Here is a 12,437-nt window from a genome sequence, read left to right as displayed (position 1 = left end):
AATTTTTAGGCCTTCTGCTTGGAGGTTGTTAGGTCCATCTTTTTTTCTTATGAGCACTACTGTTACATTTTTACAGAATGTGAAAGGTAAATGAAAGACAGACTCAAAATCCTCCATTTCTGTTATCATGGGACTAGCCAATAAATTTTAAAAACTGATCTAGTGGTGGAATAAGTCTGTCATGAAATTATAAAGATGCTGACTCATTTGCACCAGTTATTTATTTTTGTGTTTATTTAATGTATTTTTATCCTGCTGCAATCAAAAAGATTCTTGGTGGCTGACATAAAATGAACAGTACAATTAAAACATCCATAGTACAATTATTTAAAAAAAACAGTCATAAATAGGAATAAAACAGCACTATAACAAAAACAACAGTGATGCCATAAAATACAAATAAAGATGGCAACATCAAATTATGGGAAGGTCTCTGAAACAGCTCCATTTTCAAGAGTTTTTGAAAGATCAACGAAGAGGGAACCAGCCTGATCTCTATCCGTGCTGCCTCAGAGAGAAGCAACGCCTCTTGTCTGCTCCCCACAACCTCTCAGAAGTAAAAGACCTGTAGTAGTTTCCGCCTAATAGATCTAACCAGTTGGGCTAGTACTGGATAGAGTAGGCAGTCCTGTAAGTAACCAAGTGCCAAGCCATAAAAGGTTTTATGCATCAAAACCAACATCTTAAATTAGACCCAGAAACCAATCAGCAACCAATTCAGGGCTTGCAAAACCGGGAGCCATAGAGTACGCAGGCCACTGAATTTTGGACCAAATCAAATCAAAATCAGATCAGTTTTTATTAATGCAATCAAAGATCAGCAGTTCCAAAAATAATGAAACAAAATTAATAAAGTGGGCTCTGGCTGGAAAATGTATTACATTTGTACTAATTGCCACATTTTCACTGTATCCATGCAAAATTTGGCTACTATGTTTGTGGTAGCATGGTTGTCTTTTTTGCCTGGTCAAAGCCAGAGGATATAACAAATCCACAGCAAGCCCAGAGAGTCTCAGTCTCTGATCCACTCCTGATAACCATGGCCAGGGGTGGCTGCCTCCCAGGAAGAGTACTGGGGAAGAACGTAATCTTCAGCTAGTACGTTATGACTAGCCTCCATGCCCTTACCTCTTGAGAATTGTCGGGAATACTACTTGGAGCCACAAATGTGGACCTTAGAAGGTTGGTCTGTATGAGCTTCAGTATGCTTTCCTTCATACAAAGTCCCACCTGGGTTCTATATGGAACCTGAGCAAGGGTTTTAGCCTCGAACAATTTTAGGGCGGACGGTATTAGTTCTCTTCCTTTTATGTAAAAGAACCCCTTAATAGTCTGATAATTTTGAAGCTGTTTGGGCTATGTATTGCTGAGAGCCTTTCCAAGTCCTCTGTACATGAAAGTCTACCCTCCCAAATATTTAAAGATACACACCTGCTCATTTTTATTTTCATTTATTATCCATCCACATTGCTTTGGCTTTCTGGTGAATACCAACATTTTAGGTGTTTGGTAATTTACGGTCAGCTTATTTTTTTTGCTTTCATAGCCCTTCTAAGTACAATGGGAGTGTGCAAGATGACTGATGCATCATCTGCATAGAGAGAAAGAGAGATTCTGCATCCAGAAATTTTAGAAACATGGAAGTCAGGATCATTTACGCAAACATCATGGAGCTAATATAAAAATTTTAAAAGCCCCTCTTTCTCTGTGCGTTTGGGTCTAGAGAGCTATCCAAGCAAGCTACCCCTCACTTTAAGAATTGTATCCAAATGCCTTTTCTGAATTAGGAATCATAGATGTTTGTCAATATTTGTATTTTGAAGCCTTTCCCATAGGATTGTCCATGAAATGGAACTGAATGCACCCTAAAAGGCAAGAAAGGCCACACACAAAAGAGATTTTAATTTGTACAAGTGCTTATGTAAAAGATGGTGCAGTACAAAAATGTAGTCCATGGTGGAGCAGTCTTGGAATCCAGCTTGTTTTTGATAGATTTTATCTAGTCTAAAAGCTTCTGATTTAGATGCCTGGTGTATTGTTTACCTACACACTCAACAGACTGATGGGTCTATAGTTTGCTGGGTCTTTTCTGTTGCCTTTCTTGTATGTATGTTTGTTTGTTTGTTTGTTTGTTTGTTTATCAAATTTGTCACCGCCCATCTCCTCCCACCGGAGGGACTCTGGGTGGTTTACAACAAAATAATCACCAAAACAATAAATATATAAAATGCATTATAAAATTACGTATCATTAATAATATAAATAAGAGTAAAGTCCAGATGGCTGTGATCTTGTTCAGTCTTTGTGTGAAAGGGGTACTTCAAGGCACTAACCAACCCCAGGCAGGTCTGTTCTCTTCCCCACCCCAGGCCAGGTGGCAGAGCCAAGTCTTCAAGTTTCTCTGAAAGGCCAGGAGCGATGTGGCTAGCCTCACTTCTGGGGGCAAGATGTTCCAAAGGGCGGGCACTACTGCAGAGAAGGCCCGCTTCCTGGACCCCGCCAGATGGAATTCTCTTACCGAGGGGGTCCTCAGCATGCCCTCTCTGCAAGATCGGGTGGGGCGGGTTTGAGATTACTATGGCCACTCTGGAAGGATATGTCATGTCTGGTCAATGTAAGTAAAAAGGGATGCAAGAAGGGGTGTTCACCATGAACAATGGGTTTTAAGCAATTCAGGTAGGACACAGTCAGTGCAAATTTTGGACCAGCTGTAGCCTTAAGGGTATTCTTTAAGGGCCTGAATCCTGACCATAAAGGGTCCAGATAATAAACTTCATCCAGAGTGCTGCAAAGCTAGTCCATTATTATCATCTCACCAACTATCCCCAACTACCAATAGCTTGGTAGTTATTTAGCATCACTGGATCCAGAGATGGCCTTTTCAGAAGAGGTGGCCACATCATCTTTCAAGGCTGTCAAACCTTCCATAATGAGGCATTGACTATATCCTGGATCAAAATGGTCACCAACCCACCTGCTTCCCATGAAAGCTGGGAGGAACAGGGATCCAGCCAGCAAGTGGCAGAAGACAGCTGAGACAATACCCTACCCACTTTTTCAGAAGTTATAAACAAAAGGAGTTGCAGATAAAAGTAAGGCAATGCCACACTCACCACCAAAGACCCTGTCCATGCAGAGTCAAGGCTGCAGCAAACCCAAGCTACTTTATTGGCAAAATGCTGTACAAGCTGGTCGCAGAGCCCCAGGGAAGACCACAAGACTGTCTCCTCCCAAAATGTAATTCATCATCCTATACAAGGCTGCTGGATGCAGCCATCTGATACAATAAGGAAGGAGTAAGCACATTTCACCCCTCTTATTGCTGCAGTGTACTGTAAGCCCAAACATGGACCCATACTCATGCTCAATCGGATTTGCTTCTAGACTTCCTCCACTGGGATTCCAGACATTGTTTCTGGTGCTTTATCTCCCAAAGGGCCTTGATAAACCAAGGGGATCCCAGGGATCGGCCCCCAGAAAGAGGCCACTCCAGGTCAACCAACATCCAGCATCTGGTTTGCCTCCTGACACCAGCTGCTTTCTAGGCACTGAATGGAGCTGCCCATCAAAGAGCTAGGAAATTATCCACATGCCCTCTGAAAACCAATTGGATCCATCAGGTACCTTGGGTAGACTATCCAAATCTGTCCTACCAGCATGCAGAGGTCCTGGAAGACTACCAATCACAACTGAACCAGGTAGTATCAATGTGTAAGAAGTATTACATGAGAAAGGCTTTTTAGGAAATAAATTAGTTCTGTCTGTTCAATGCCAAATAAATAGGGGGGTTGTGACATCAGGTAATAAAAATAATTTCTTTGCTAGAATTTTCAAGAGATTCAGCAGTTTGGTTCACACTGATATTAATATCTGGGGAGTTTATTCAAGAAATCTTAAAAGCAAAATTGGTCTTTCCAAACAGAAAATTGAAGTCTAGTTTTTGTAATGTAGTACTAACTATCAAAACATGGCAGATCTTTTCAAATTACTGATTAGACATTAGAGGCCATTTCAGAAGTGCCATATGTATGTCTATATCTTGCTTTAACTCTAACAGAACACAGTAGATGTTGTGTAGCACAATTCAGACAAAGTTATCTTCAATCTGGATCAATAGTCCATTTATTTCCCCTAAGTGCTGACAGAAATAAACTTCAAGAACAAAAAGTATTAATGCAATTTAGTAACGTAATAGCTGTCATTAATGTTCACGTGGCTTACTCTTCTTTTCCAAATTAAGTTATAAATGTTGCATGAAAGATAGTAGCAAATATATCACCCTTTTTTTCACTGCTGACTTAGTTTTTGACCTCTTATCTCAAAAGCAGTGAGTAGCTATAATTATTTCATTTGGCCTCAGAATTCTGGCATATGAGATAATTATTCTTAAAAAGACAGATCTCCTCATCTCAGCCAACAACTAAGAATGTTAATCAGCATTTGGGTTATGAAAAATTATGTAAACTAAATTTTGGTAGTGTGGAAAGGTTAACTTTCCTTGCTCATGAAGAAAAATATTTTTATGCAATCACAGTCTGCTTTCATTCTTTCTCCTTAAAAGTGTTTGAAAAACCCCCCACACATTAAACTGTTAAATGCCTTGAGTATAAAGCCTTAGATTCAAGCAAACTGATAGTGTGTTGCTGTGGTACTCCAAGAAACTAGTGATAAGTCTTAAGGCTGTACTTTTTAGATAATTAAATTCTGACATTGAAAAGTGATTTCCCATTCCTATCAAGACCCTACTGCCATCTTGAATTTTATATTTCATATTTTGGTATTTTGGTATGTGGATTGTATTTATGTATATTTATCTCGATTTTATATTGTGCTGTTTTTACTGATTGTTATTTTATTGTCTGTAAGCCACCCAGAGTCGTCGTGTACAAGATGGGCGGCAGAGAAATTTAACAAATTAAAAAATAAAATAAAAAACAGTATAGAATTATAAATTTCCTCCTCCTGCAGATGAGAAAAAAATTGTTAATTGTCCACCGCTATGCAAGTGAGACAAAGTAGTGCCTATAACATTTCTATTACCCCACCAGGCTGCTTCTCATTACTTTAATTATTTTATAAAATTATTTCCTAAATGGGAAGCTGGCATGCTGCAAAGCAAACCTTACTAGCATCGTCTTTATTTACAACAATGCCTCTGACTCTTACAGAAGTCCCACAGGTATTTTAGGAAATAAAATTATCAATGGCTTCAGTTTATTACTTGGTTTGAAATTGTGCCAGCCTGTCTGCCAGGGTGGAGTAGGGAAATGTAAGGAGTGTAACAAAAAAGAGTAAGCAACTTCTAGTAAATTGATGTTTTGCAACTGTCCTTCTCATTGTTTTTTGAAAAAACAATCCCTAGCAGCCATTTTACAACATCATAACTTACTCTCAAACTTCCAAATAAGCCTATAAACCAAAACTATTGCCTATCTCTGCTCTAGCAAAGGTAGCACACTATTTTGAATAAACATAGCTTGAAGATGGAAACATTGGACGTAGAAGCAAGAATATGTGCCAGACAAAGAACAGAAATAAGCAAAACAGAACCCATGAGACTGGCCTGTCACATGATCTGAGGAAACTAAGGTGATAGTGAACTGCTGAAACAAAAGTGATCAAAGTCAGAAAAAGGTTATTCCAGGAAAATAAGGAAGTATAAAAAGGATTTAAACATTATCTAACTGCACTATCCAGAACTAGTTGGAACTGGTTCCAGAACTGGAAATAGCCAAAGAAATTGACTCACAAACAACTAATTTTGATAATGACAGGGAAAACTAAGCCATTACAAGGGACTCAGGACCTATAATTTAGTTTTAAAATAGAAAGGAAAGGTAGTTCAATTACTACATATGGTTAGAATCTTAAACAGCAATTTCCCATGACCTCTAGGTTCCGTTTGACTAAAGCTATGTTCATACAACATGCTAAATCATAAACTATGGCTTACAAGCTGCAATGCTAAACTAAAAGCAAACTGCATTTCAGTTTAGGATGCTGCAAACCAAGCCACCCTGTTAAGCCATAGTGTGATATTTACATTGACTTAACATGTTGTGTGAAGACAGTCACTGTGATTTGCTGATCAAGGTTTTTAGTTTAGTATGTTGTGCAAACGAAGTGTACAAAAACCACTGCTTCAAAGCTAGCAACTTTGAAAATGTGTTTTTCTCTAGAACACCAGAACAAGGTATAAAGTAGCGAACAATGAAAGCTGTACAACCTAGAGATCCAGACTTTAATCTCAACAGGTTCTTTACCAAGAGAAAAAGTATTTTCTTTGGACATTCACAGCAATCAAATTTCTTTAGAAGCAGCGAACAAAAAACGTGCAAAATGTTATGATTACAGCCCTCATCATTCCTTGCCATTGGCCATCTTAGCTAGATCTGTTAGGAAGTGAAATCTAAAACTTTGGAAGGCCACCAGGTTGTCCCCTCCTCTCCTAGACAAATAAAACAAGAAACCTTATCGCTAATCCTGTAGCAGTCCTAAAAAACACTGGATGACAATATAATGGTCCACATAAAGAAAAAGGCTGGGAATTGCTGCATTAAATTACTGCAAAAGTACAAGCAAGTACATGTAGTCCCCACTTAATGACCACAGTTGGGACCGGAATTTTGGTTGCTAAGCAAATCAGTCAGTAAACAAATCTGACCTGATTTACATCCTTTTTGTGGTGGTCATTAAGTGAATCACCACAGATGTTAAGCGAACTACGTGGTTGTTAAGTGAATCATGCATTTCCCCATTGATTTTGCTTGCCAGAAGCCAGCTGGGAAGGTCTAAAATGGTATTCACATGACCATGGAACACTGTGACAGTCATAAATGCGAATCGGTTGCCAAGTGCCCAAATTGAGATCACATGACCGCAGGGATGCTGCAACAGTCATAAGTGTGAGAACTGGTCATAAGTTGTTTTTTCCAACACTGTTGTAAGTCCAAACCATCACTAAATGAATGGTTGTTAAGTGAGGATTACCTGTATAAGCAGGAATGTTCCCCCTGCTGTTTTTGGAAAAGAAGAAAACTTGGCTCCATTTACTGCAAGCAGAACACACAACTGATACCTGAATTGTAACTAATGAGTCATATGGATCTCAGTGACCCTACTCCCAAAGCACAGATCTTGTGTGTGTGTGGGGGGGGTGCACAAATTGCAAAGAGGCCAGCATACAGTATTAATATCTTGATAACAATGTAGTGGTTAGTGGTTAAGAATAACATTTGCCAGTATAATTACTATCTTTCTTGCAGCAGATACAAACATGGGGAGGGGGGCATGATGAAATGCACCCAGTATCAGGACTCACTTCAGCAAAGGATCGTTACCTTGCTGTGGTGCTGGAGCTTGAGCACCTCAATGATGCCATGAGCTAAACCTTGAAGGGCCACCCAAGACGGGAAGGTCATGACAGAGAGGTCAGACTAAATGCGATCCCTGGGGAAGGTAATGGCAACCCACCCCAGTATTCTTGCCGTGAAAACTAAATGGATCAGTACAATCGGAGATATGTTGGTATACCATCGGAAGATGAGACCCCCAGGTCGGAAGATGGTCAAAATGCTACTGGGGAGGAACAGAGGATGAGTTCAACTAGCCCCAGACGTGATGACACAGCTAGCTCAAAGCCGAAAGGACGGTTAGCGGCCGACGGTGCTGGTGGTGAACGGCGAATCCGATGTTCTAAGGATCAACACACCATTGGAACCTGGAATGTAAGATCTATGAGCCAGGGCAAATTGGATGTGATTATTGGTGAGATGTCAAGATTAAAGATAGACATTTGGGCGTCAGTGAACTGAAATGGACTAGAATGGGCCACTTCACATCAAATGACCATCAGATCTACTACTGTCGACAAGAGGACCACAGACGAAATGGAGTAGCCTTCATAATGAATAGTAAAGTGGCTAAAGCAGTGCTTGGATACAATCTGAAAAACGATAGAATGATCTCAATTTGAATTCAGGGCAAGCCATCTAACATCACACTGATCCAAATATATGCCCCAACCACAGATGCTGAAGAAGCTGAAGTAGAGCAGTTCTGTGAGGATCTGCAGCACCTACTGGACAACACGCCTAAAAGAGATGTTATTTTCATCACGGGAGACTGGAATGCTAAGGTGGGCAGTCAAATGACACCTGGAATTACAGGTAAGCATGGCCTGGGAGAACAAAACAAAGCAGGACATAGGCTGATAGAATTTTGCCAAGACAACTCACTCTGCATAACAAACACTCTCTTCCAACAACCTAAGAGACGGCTTTATACATGGACTTCACCAGATGGACAACACCGAAATCAGATTGACTACATCCTTTGCAGCCAAAGGTGGTGGACATCTATACAGTCGGTAAAAACAAGACCTGGAGCTCACTGTAGTTCCGATCACGAACTTCTTCTTGCACAATTTAGGATCAGACTAAAGAGATTAGGGAAGACCCACAGATCAGCTAGATATGAGCTCACTAATATTCCTAAGGAATATGCAGTGGAGGTGAGGAATCGATTTAAGGGACTGGACTTAGTAGATAGGGTCCCAGAAGAACTATGGACAGAAGTTCGCAACATTGTTCAGGAGGCGGCAACAAAATACATCCCAAAGAAAGAGAAAACCAAGAAGGCAAAGTGGCTGTCTGCTGAGACACTAGAAGTAGCCCAAGAAAGCAGGAAAGCAAAAGGCAACAGTGGTAGAGGGAGATATGCCCAATTAAATGCAAAATTCCAGAGGTTAGCCAGAAGAGATAAGGAATTATTTTTAAACAAGCAATGCGTGGAAGTGGAAGAAGACAATAGAATAGGAAGGACAAGAGACCTCTTCCAGAAAATTAGAAACATTGGAGGTAAATTCCAGGCAAAAATGGGAAATGAGCAAAAACAAAGATGGCAAGGACCTAACAGAAGAAGAAGAGATCAAGAAAAGGTGGCAAGAATATACAGAAGACCTGTATAGGAAGGGTAACAATATCGGGGATAGCTTTGATGGTGTGGTCAGTGAGCTAGAGCCAGGCATCCTGAAGAGTGAGGTTGAATGGGCCTTAAGAAGCATTGCTAATAACAAGGCAGCAGGAGATGACGGCATCCCAGCTGAACTGTTCAAAATCTTGCAAGATGATGCTGTCAAGGTAATGCATGCTATATGCCAGCAAATTTGGAAAACACAGGAATGGCCATCAGACTGGAAAAAATCAACTTATATTCCCATACCAAAAAAGGGGAACACTAAAGAATGTTCAAACTATGGAACAGTGGCACTCATTTCACATGCCAGTAAGGTAATGCTCAAGATCCTGCAAGGTAGACTTCAGCAATTCATGGAGCGAGAATTGCCGGATGCACAAGCTGGGTTTAGAAAAGGCAGAGAAACTAGGGACCAAATTGCCAATATCCACTGGATAATGGAAAAAGCCAGGGAGTTTCAGAAAAACATCTATTTCTGTTTTATTGACTATTCTAAAGCCTTTGACTGTGTGGACCATAACAAATTGTGGCAAGTTCTTAGTGGTATGGGGATACCAAGTCATCTTGTATGCCTCCTGATGAATCTGTATAACGACCAAGTAGCAACAGTAAGAACAGACCACGGAACAACGGACTGGTTTAAGATTGGGAAAGGAGTACGGCAGGGCTGTATACTCTCACCCTACCTATTCAACTTGTATGCAGAACACATCATGCAACATGCTGGGCTTGAGGAATCCAAGGCTGGGGTTAAAATCGCTGGAAGAAACATTAACGATCTCAAATATGCAGATGATACCACTTTGATGGCTGAGAGTGAAGAGGAACTGAGGAGCCTTATGATGAAGGTGAAAGAAGAGAGTGCAAAAGCTGGCTTGCAGCTAAACCTCAAAAAAAACCAAGATTATGGCAACCAGCTTGATTGATAACTGGCAAGTAGAGGGAGAAAATGTAGAAGCAGTGAAAGACTTTGTATTTCTAGGTGCGAAGATTACTGCAGATGCTGACTGCAGCCAGGAAATCAGAAGATGCTTAATCCTTGGAAGAAGAGCAATGACCAATCTCAATAAAATAGTTAAGAGCAGAGACATCACACTGACAACAAAGGTCCGCATAGTTAAAGCAATGGTGTTCCCCGTAGTAACATATGGCTGCGAGAGCTGGACCATAAGGAAGGCTGAGAGAAGGAAGATCGATGCTTTTGAACTGTGGTGTTGGAGGAAAATTCTGAGAGTGCCTTGGACTGCCAGAAGATCAAACCAGTCCATACTCCAGGAAATAAAGCCAGACAGCTCACTTGAGGGAATGATATTAAAGGCAAAAATGAAATACTCTGGCCACATAATGAGAAGACAGGACACACTGGAGAAACTGCTCATGCTAGGGAGAGGGGAGGGCAAAAGGAAGAGGGGCCGACCAAGGGCGAGATGGATGGATGATATTCTAGAGGTGACGGACTCGTCCCTGGGGGAGCTGGGGGTGCTGACGACTGACAGGAAGCTCTGGCATGGGCTGGTCCATGAAGTCACGAAGAGTCGGAAGCAACTGAACGAATAAACAACATCAGGACTCAAGTATGAAAGGCTGGAGTTTGCACCATGATGTTGTAATGCCTGTTTTGTCATTTTTCATCATCCTAGTTTGTACTGGATACCTTTGTTAGAAACAGCAGAAATATGCTTGCAGCTTGATTCCTGCAAAGCATTTGATCAAGATGATTTGGTTGACGAAGTGGTTTTAAATTGGCAAGGTGACAGTACTGCATATTACTGGGAAGTACTGTTCTATTCTAGTGGGGAGCTGCACAGCTCTCTCAGGGAACTGACGGCATTTCCACGGGAAGATTCTGCCAGGAGCACTCCCTCTCCCGCCCTCCGTGCTGTCACAATCAGGGCTGCGTTTGAGAACTAAGCCAACTTACTTTTGGTTTAGCTGCAGCAAATCGCAGTAAAATCAGCCTCTCCCCAAACACTGTGGTGCTTTTGAGAAGTCGTTTCCCCATTTGCAGGGATTGTCGCTTCGCTCCATTTTCCTGGGCTTCAACAGTTTTATGAACTAGAATTGGAGAGACTTGGGATCAAGTCTACACTCAATCATGACAGCTCACTGAGTGACATGGGGACCGACACTACCTTTCTCGCCAACTGACCTTACAGGGATATTGTAGAGGAAGAAATGCTATGATGCAGTCTGCCTTTTGCTCGCAGAGATATAGACGAGATATAGAGCCAATGAATGTGGGTGCAAACAAAAGAAAAGGTGCGATTTCACCCTCCTTTTATGGAATCCTTACTCGATTTATCCCACATGAGTCGGACTTTAATCGGAATGTCGGGGCCATGAACGCAAAGAAGGACACGCACCAGCTGAAGCAGGTTCAGAAGACGACGATGGCTATGTTCTCACTACATCCTCAACCAGGGTTACTCAAACCATGGCTTACTCCATTAACCCACTTTTCCTACCTGGGTCTCCCCTGGCCCAGATGCTGCATTTAACGGACTTGCTCCCTCCTGCACACAAACGCACGCAGCTCGCTTCCCAGCTGCAGGTGGCCCCATTCCGCGCGCGTCCGTGGGCAAGGCAGGGACCGCGCCCCTTCGCTCTACCCGCGATGAGCAAGGTGCCAAACGACCGAGACGGAGCCCCGGGAAAGAGAGCCGCGATCGCAATTCTCCGCCTTTCTCTCCACTTTTGGGATTGCCATGGTAACCGAGGAGCGAGGGGCGGAGCAAGGCTGAAAGATAAAATCGACTTCGCGCCCCCCTTCGTTTCCTGTCTGAAAGCGTTTGTATTAGGACCATGGCAGGGTTGGAGAATGATCCTTCCTCCTCCCTGCTAATCATCCTGAGCAATGTAATCGGGAAGAGAGAAGGGGACTACCCCCCGCCTTCTTTTCTCCTGTTCCGATCTTTGTAGAGAGATAAAAAGCGGGCGGTGAGAGCGCCATCAGCAATCTGGACTAATAGTTTCCACCCTACATTCAAATCCTAGTAACAGAGATGCACAAGGATAAAAGAAAAAATCAGGAGTCTGGTAGCCCCTTTTCCGACTAACACATTTTATTCAAAGGCATAAGATTTCGTGAGCCTTCCAGGAAAAGCTGATGCCTTTGAATAAAAATAGTTGGAGGGAAAAGGTGCTATCAGACTCCTTTGAACGTTTTGCCACCGTAGACGAACACGACTCTCCTACAGTGTCTATAAAGATAAAAGATCTGCCCGGGAAAGCTGGAGTGTGATTTTTGTGTTTGTGCAAGAGAGGTTATAAGAGAGCTGGTTTGGTGTGGTTAAGGCACCAGCCTGGAAAAGGGGGGAGGGGGAGTTCTAGTCCCCACCCCCCCACCCCACCCCGGGCACACAGCCAGCTGGGTGACTTTGGGCCAGTCACTCTCTCTCAGCCCTAAGAAGAAGGAGGCAATCGCAAACCACTTCCAAAAACCCTTGCCAAGAAAACTGGCA

The sequence above is a fragment of the Candoia aspera genome, chromosome 3 (assembly GCF_035149785.1).
Source record: "Candoia aspera isolate rCanAsp1 chromosome 3, rCanAsp1.hap2, whole genome shotgun sequence".
Classification (NCBI taxonomy): domain Eukaryota; kingdom Metazoa; phylum Chordata; class Lepidosauria; order Squamata; family Boidae; genus Candoia; species Candoia aspera.
Note: the sequence above shows the minus strand (reverse complement) of the source record.